This window comes from Colobus angolensis, unplaced genomic scaffold (assembly GCF_000951035.1).
Source record: "Colobus angolensis palliatus isolate OR3802 unplaced genomic scaffold, Cang.pa_1.0 Scaffold425, whole genome shotgun sequence".
Lineage (NCBI taxonomy): Eukaryota > Metazoa > Chordata > Mammalia > Primates > Cercopithecidae > Colobus > Colobus angolensis.
This window is the reverse complement of record NW_012117655.1, coordinates 118,227-126,028: the sequence shown is the minus strand read 5'-3', so window position 1 is coordinate 126,028 and position 7,802 is coordinate 118,227. Positions and strand designations below refer to the sequence as shown.

The 7,802-nt window shown below is 40.1% G+C and overlaps 1 protein-coding gene across 1 annotated transcript in view; it reads right to left on the bottom strand.

Annotated features, from left to right (window-relative positions):
- COMMD1 (copper metabolism (Murr1) domain containing 1) overlaps positions 1-7,802 on the bottom strand; it is a 222,942-nt gene that overhangs the window by 130,251 nt on the left and 84,889 nt on the right. The gene's annotated exons all lie outside the window — the stretch shown is intronic.

The window sequence follows — 7,802 nt, the reverse complement described above, 5'->3', positions numbered from 1 at the left end:
AGAGTTTAATACCAGCCTGGCCAACATGGTGAAACCCCGTCTCTACTAAAAATACAAAAAATTAGCCAATCGTGGTGGTGTGCGCCTGTATTCCCAGCTACTCAGGAGGCTGAGGCAGAAGAATTGCTTGAACCCAGGAGGTGAAGCTTGCAGTGAACCAAGATTGCTCCACTGCACTCCAGCCTGGGTGACAAGAGAGGAACTCTGAATAAAAAAAAAAAAAACAAAAACCACAATAAATATTTGCATATATAAATATTTGTAGAATCTTGAGTTGTTTATTTAGGCTAAATTCCTATGGGTACCTCTTCTTCCTCACAATACACACATTCAGTTTTTCTGTTTGTTTTGGATTTAACAAATGTTTACATACAGTGTTAAAGGCTACTATGTCTTCCCTTATTCCATTTTCCTTTTTCCACTCCTCAGGGGTATCTACTATTCTAAATTTTGTGTTTGCATTCTCATGCTTTTTTAACTTTTTATTTGTTTATTTTTTTTGAGATGGAGTTTCGCTCTTGTTGCCAGGGCTGGAGTACAATGGCACGATCTTGGCTCACTGCAACCTCCATCTTCCGGGTTCAAGTGATTGTCCTGCCTCAGCCTCCTGAGTAGCTGGAATTACAGGTATGTGCCACTACGCCTGGCTAATTTTGTATTTTTAGTAGAGACAGGGTTTCACCATGTTGGTCAGGCTGGTCTCGAATTCCTGACCTCAGGTGATCTGCCCGCCTCGGCCTCCCAAAGTGCTGGGATTACAGGTGTGAGATTTTTAAAGTGAACTGGATATTCTGAAAAGCTTTCTATAAATGGTGTCTATGAAGTACATTTACTTCCCTTACTACTTAGGAATGAAACTCAGCGACTAGCACTTACATTGGACTCCAAACGATCCCTGGCTTTAAGCCTCACTCATCACCTCACTCTTTGATTCCATTTCAGGTTCATAGACATGTTGATCTTTCCTTAATGTGGCTAAGTCTTTTAAATTTCTACATTTATCTATCATTTCTACTAAAGTAGAGGGGGTACAAAGTATGAATTTACAAAAATCATTTTATTCAGAAGTACTCTCCAATTAACTGTTTTTCTTTTCTTTTTTTAAAGTGATATGCAGCTATTGATTTGGCCAAAAAAAAAAGAAAAAAAAAATGGTGAAACTAGAATTAAAACACATTCCAAACACTATATCCAAACATTGTTAAAAATACTTTACTCTTATGATTTGTTTGTTCACCAAGTGCCTCAACATACACTGGTCTCAGCTTCATGTAAAAAATAAAAAATGAAGCACCAGTAAATAACATTAGAAGACTCATGTTAAAATATCTAACTTATAGTTTCTAGAACTATCCTCCTTTATAATCAAAAATTCAAAAGAAAAAAAAAAGAAGCAAAACCAAATTCCAGGAACTAGGATCAAACAATTGTCTTGAGTCTGACAGAGGAGTTAAAAACTATATTATAGAAAATCTCCTAAAACCTGTATTGTATACGATTGTATACTATCTGTCCTCAATGCATAAGAACAGACATATATTCACCAGTTAGGATTCCCATACTCTAAAATAAAATAAAACAAGAAAATTCATTCAACTCCTACCTTACTGCCTATATAAAAACTGACTCCAAGTGGATCAACAATCTAAATACAAGATCTACATAGTGATAAATCTTCATGAATCAGATTTGGCAATGGATTCTTAGATTTGACACCAAGGCACAAACAAGAAAAACAGGAGTTTATAAAAATTAAAAACCTTTGTGCATCAAAGAGCATTATCAAGAAAGTGAAAAGACACTCTACAGAAGAAAACACAAATCAAGTATCTGTTAGAGTGTTTAAAAACCTTGATGTTAAAAACACAGTAGATGGTCGGGCGTGGTGGCTCACGCCTGTAATCCCAGCACTTTGGGAAGCCGAGGTGGGCGGATGACAAGGTCAGGAGATTGAGACCATCCTGGCTAAGACGGTGAAATCCCGTCTCTACTAAAAATACAAAAAATTAGCCAGGCATGGTGGCACGCACCTGTAGTCCCAGCTACTCTGGAGGCTGAGGCAGGAGAATGGCGTGAACCCAGAAGGCGGAGCTTGCAGTGAGCCGAGATCATGCCACTGCCCTCCAGCCTGGGCGACAGAGCGAGACTCCATCTCAAACAAACAAACAAACAAACAAACAAAAATGTACACAGTAGATTAAAACACTGTGACACTTCAAAAACAAGACAAGCCAACTTTTGAAAGAATGTATGACTTTAAGCATGCAACATTCTTTACCATGGCATTCTTTATGCTTATACAGGGCAAAGTTACATCGACTTGTCCTTCAACTTTGCCTCTGTAGTGGTGTTTTTTTTTTTGAGACGGAGTTTCACTCTTGTTGCCCAGGCTGGAGTGCAATCGTGCGACCCCAGGCTGGAGTGCAATGGTGCAACCTCTGCCTCCTGGGTTCAAGTGATTCTCCCGCCTCAGCCTCCCAAGTAGCTGGGATTACAGGTGCACACCACCACGCCCAGCTAATTTTGTATTTTTGGTAGAGACATGTTAGTCAGGCTGAGTCTCAAACTCCTGACATCAGGTGATCTGCCCACCTCAGCCTCCCAAAGTGCTGGGATTATAGGCGTGAGCCACTCTGCCCGGCCTTGTGTGGTGTTTTCATTCTTCAGCTTAATACAAAAGCTAATGACATAAACATTAAGATATAAAAGGTATTAATCTGCTTGACTCAAAGAGTTTATTATGAAGAGAAACTGGAAAACTTTCCACCAAACCAACCATGTTAAGAAAGTGAGGAGGCCAGGCCACTGTCAATACTTCTCGGATCCCTTTCCATTTCTCCAATCTTTGACCCCCTCCAACTTTGTCTCTCTCAGTCGTTTTCATTTGCTTATTAAAGATACACATTTCTCAAAGCTCCACTCTTAGCTTTCCTTCTGCTCCTCAATAATCTCTTCAACTTCCAATGAACAAATGCTCAAGACTCCCAGACTTCTCATTTTGCCAAGTTTACACCACTGTAACAAATATTCAAATTTCCAAACTCCTAATAAATATCTCAAGAGCAGTTGAACAAAAAGGAGCCAGCACTTGTTGGTTTTGAAGATTCCCAGTCTCTCACATGCAAAAAATACTAAAATAAAAAATGGCTTCCCAGCAAAATTCAAATCCCAAGCACTGTCAAGAAAACATGATGTGGCTGAGGACACAGCTACAAAATTCAACCTTGGTAAGATCCAAGATGATGCCTCTGTACTATTCAGTTAGACAAAAGGCCTCCTCAAGATTTTAAAGGTGTGACTTACAGATTATTTTAATCAAAGAGTAGAGTTTCTAAGAAGCTAAAAGCTATTACCCCTCAGCGGAATTTCAAGAATGAGAATGGTTTATCTCAAAGAGATTTTTGGGTGTGACTTTTGTCTAATGAAGTGAGCCCAAATATTAATGGGAGACCCATAATGTTTTGAAGAAAGTTATATTGGCAGAAACACTGCCCATTTCAACTGAAAGAGACAGAAATAGTACAAAATGAAAAGAAGGCCTTGGACTCCCAAACATCTACAGGTTGGAAGTGGATAGAGGAATGTACACAGCTGGCAAAAAAAAGCCTACTTTCCTAGTTTTCACAGAAAAGAAAACTCAGAGTGTGAAAACAAAAGCCCAGAAGGTCGAGCTAAGAGCCATAAAGAATTATTTCCAGATCTTAATTTTAATCAAGGAATTACCAACCTGTGCCCAGCTGAATTTCAAAAATGGTGTGACATAACGACACCTTTGTACCAACATTTTCCCTCTGTTGAACAAGAATGTCTACACTAGTTATCACATACCTGGCCAACCACTGCATCTTGGTTATGTGTGGGGCAAACAATTTGCTTCTTTAGTTTCACAGGTCTTCACATAGAGAAGTAATGTACTCAAGGAGCTGAAGAAACTACATACACCTGAAGAGTCTCATCCAAAACTGGACCTAATTTAGATGACAATATCCTGGACTGTAAGCTGATGCTATAAATGAGAATTCTGCATAATATTAGGAAAGGGTGAGTATATTCTGCACATAGGATGAATGTAAATAATCTGTGGCTGAAGAGTGTATTGTGGAGATTTAGAATATGTTCACAAATTCTCTGACACTTCCTTCAAAATGTAGACCCAATCTTCCCTCCTCTTGAGTGCAGGCTGGACTGACTTGTTTCTACAATAATAAAAAAGCAAATTCTGAAGAAGAGAGTAGGGAGAGAGAAAAACAGTAACTTTTCACTGCAGAAATCTGATAAATGCTACCTTAACCAAGGGGTAAGGGTTAACATCAACAGTGACGACATGTGGATTGCATCTATTGCCTAACATAGTGTGACAAGAAAGCTACTTCACCTCTGTTGTGTTCTTTCCCAAAATCCATTACTATGGTCGGAATGTGTTCCCCCAAAATTCATGTGTTAGAAACTTCAACCCTAGTGCAGCAGTGTTGGGAAGTAGGGCCTTTTGGGAGATGTTTAGATCATGAGGGCTGCACTCTCATGAATGGATTAATGTCATTATGAAAAGAGCTTGTAGGGCCGGGCACAGTGGCTCACGCCGGTAATCCCAGCACTTTGGGAGGCCAAGGCGGACAGATCCCTTGAGGTTAGGAGTTTGGGACCAGCCTGGCCAACATGGTGAAACTCCATCTCTACTGAAAATACAAAAAATTAGCTGGGTGTGGTGATGGGTGCCTGTAATCCCAGGTACTTGGGAGAGTGAGGCAGAATTGCTTGAACCCAGAAGGCAGAGGCTGCAGTGAGCTGAGATCACGCCACTGCACTCCATCCTGGGCAACAAGAGCGAAACTCCTTCAAAAAGAAAAGAGAAAGGAAGAAGGAAAAAAACAAAGGAAGGAAGGGAGGGAGGGAGGGAGGGAGGAAGCGAGCTTGTAGGAGTGAGTTTGCTCTCTTCTATTCTTGTACCATGTGAGGACACAGTGTTCCTGCTCTCTGGAGGATGCAGTATTCAAGGCACCCTCTTGGAAGCAGAGACCAGGCCTTCACCAAACACCAAACCTACTAGCACCTCAATCTTGGACTCCCAGTCTACAGAACTATGAGAAATTAAATTTCTGTTCTCAATAAATTATCCAGGCTCAGGTATTCTGTTATAGCAACACAAAACACACTAAGACACCTATAAACCAATCTAATCATGAGAAAACAGACAAGCACAGGTTAGAGGACACACTATAGGATACTTGGCTAGTATTCTTCAAGACTGTAAAGGTCATTTCACAATGTACATATATATCAAAACATCAAGTTTTACACCTTAAATATATACCATTTGAATTTACCAATTATATCCCAATAAAGCTGGGAAATAAACAACCATAATGCTCATGAAAAACTGAAACAGTGATCTGCCGTGACTGGGAGACATGATAAGTAAGTGCAATTTAGTTAGTTAGCAATTTAGTGGTAGCTTGGATTTGATCCTGGAGCAGAAAGGGAGTATGAATGGAAAAACTGCTGAAATAGAAATAAAATCTGGAGTTTAGTCAGAAACAAAGTACTACTGTTAGTTTCTTATTTTGACAAAAGTACCTTTGTATCATATTGGTTTTGTTTGTCCAGCATGCTTGATTCCTTTTGTGAACTGCTCCTCACTTATTCCCTGTGGTATCAGCTGTCAATTTACACCTTCCCTAAATTACCCTAATTCCAATAAACAGTGACTTCTCCCTGGGTAGCCATGTGCCATGTGACCTAAGCAGGGAAAATAAGAATCCACCTTTCATCAATATACACGTGTTGGGAAGACGGAAGTACCTGAAAAGATGGATATGGGCCTGCTAACCATGATCTTACCTCCACATAAAGTCAGACTTTTTTTTTTTAGATAGGTCATGCTCTGACACCCAGGCTGGAGTGCAGAGGTACAATCATGGCTCACTGCAGCTTCAATCTCCCCTCCCAGGCTCCAGTGATCCTCCTACCTCAGCCTCCCAAGTAGCTGGGACTACAGGTGCATGCCACCATGCCCAGCTAATCTTTAAACTTTTTTGTAGAGAAGGGGTCTTCCTGTGTTGCCCAGGCTGATCTTGACCTCCTGTCCTCAAACAATCCTCCTGCCTTGGCCTCCCAAAGTGCTGAGATTACAGGCGTGAGCCACCATGCCCAGCCTGAAGTCATCGTTTTTAAATAATTACATGAACAGAGCCACATAACCAAGAGATATTTTCAGTTTTCTTTCTTTCTTTTTTTTTTTTTTTTTGAGACAGGGTCTCACTCGGTCATCTGTGCTGGAGTGCAGTGGCATGATCACAGCTCACTGCAGCCTCGAACTCCTGGGCCCAGGCAATCCTCCCACTTCAGTCTACCAAGCAGCTGGGACTACAGGTGTGCACCACCATGCCCTGCTATTTTTTTTTTTTTTTTTTTTGTAGAGATAGGGTTTCACCATGTTGCCCAGGCTGGTCTTGAATTCCTGGGCTCAAGTGATCTGCCTGCCTTGGCCTCTCAAAGTGTTAGGATAACAGGCACGAGCCATTGCACCCAGCCTTTAAATGATATTCTAAGAAAACTAGGTTGTTTTCTTTAGACTAAGGAAGTGTGTGTGTGGAGGGAGGCCAGTATCACAGGATTAAAGATCAAACTCATTTTGTGATCAACACTGCTGCATTCACTAGGTTTATCACAATTCAGTTCAGGCTTTTGTACTGTATCCACAAGACTATAAAATGGCTTGTTAAAATTCAGATATATTTCCTCTGTTATTGACTTATAATCCACTTAGGTTAATAACTCTGGCAATAAAAAGGAAGTTTAGCTTATTTGGCAGTTAATACGAGCTGGTTCCTAGCGACTACCACTCATTAATGTCTTGGGTGATAAGAGCTCCGTTTAATTAATTACACAGAGTTACCTAGAAAATTCAGAAACACGATAAACTTACAACTTATCAGCTTCAATTTCAGAAGTCCTATTTTCTGTTTCCCTAGTAGCATAAATCATTTTTTAAAAATCCATACAAAATTTTAAGAATGGCCTCATATCATATGAAAAAATTAACTCAAGTGGATCAAGGACCTAAAGCCTAAGAGTGAAAACTATAGAACTCTTAGTAGAAAACACAGAGGAAAAGTTTCATGACACTGGATTTGGCAATGACTTCTTGGATAGGATACCAAAAGCACAGGCAACAAAAGTAAAAATAAACTGGACCACATCAAAATTTAAAACTTTCATGCATCAAAGGATATGATCTGGAGGGGAATGAAAACTCAGACCGGAAGAAAATATTTGCAAATCCATATATCTGATATGTGATTGATATCCTGAATATATTTAAAAACTCCTGCAATTCAACACCACCAAAAAAACAACAAAAGTGGGTAAAATGGGTTCAGGTGTTTGGTATAGGAAAAAAAAAAAAAAAAGAGGATGGGTTCAGTGGCTCATGCTTGTAACCCAAGCACTTTGTAAGGCTGAGGCAGTGGCTTGCTTCAGCCCAGGAGTTCAAGACCAGTCTGGGCAATATGGTAAAACCCCGTCTCTACAAAAAATTAACCAGGCATGGTAGCTTGCACCTGTAGTCCCAGCTACTCAGGTGGCTGAGGTGGGAGGAGCACTGGAGCTTGGGAGGCAGAGGTTGCAGTGAGCCGAGATTGGGCCACTGCACTCCAGCTTGGGCGATAGAGCAAGACCCTATCTCAAAAATAAATAAATAAATAAATAATAAAAAAATAATAAAATCCGTTTCAATTCAAAAAACTTCCTTTAGCACTTCTTGTAAGGTAGGCCTAATGATGATGAACTCCTTCACTTTTTGT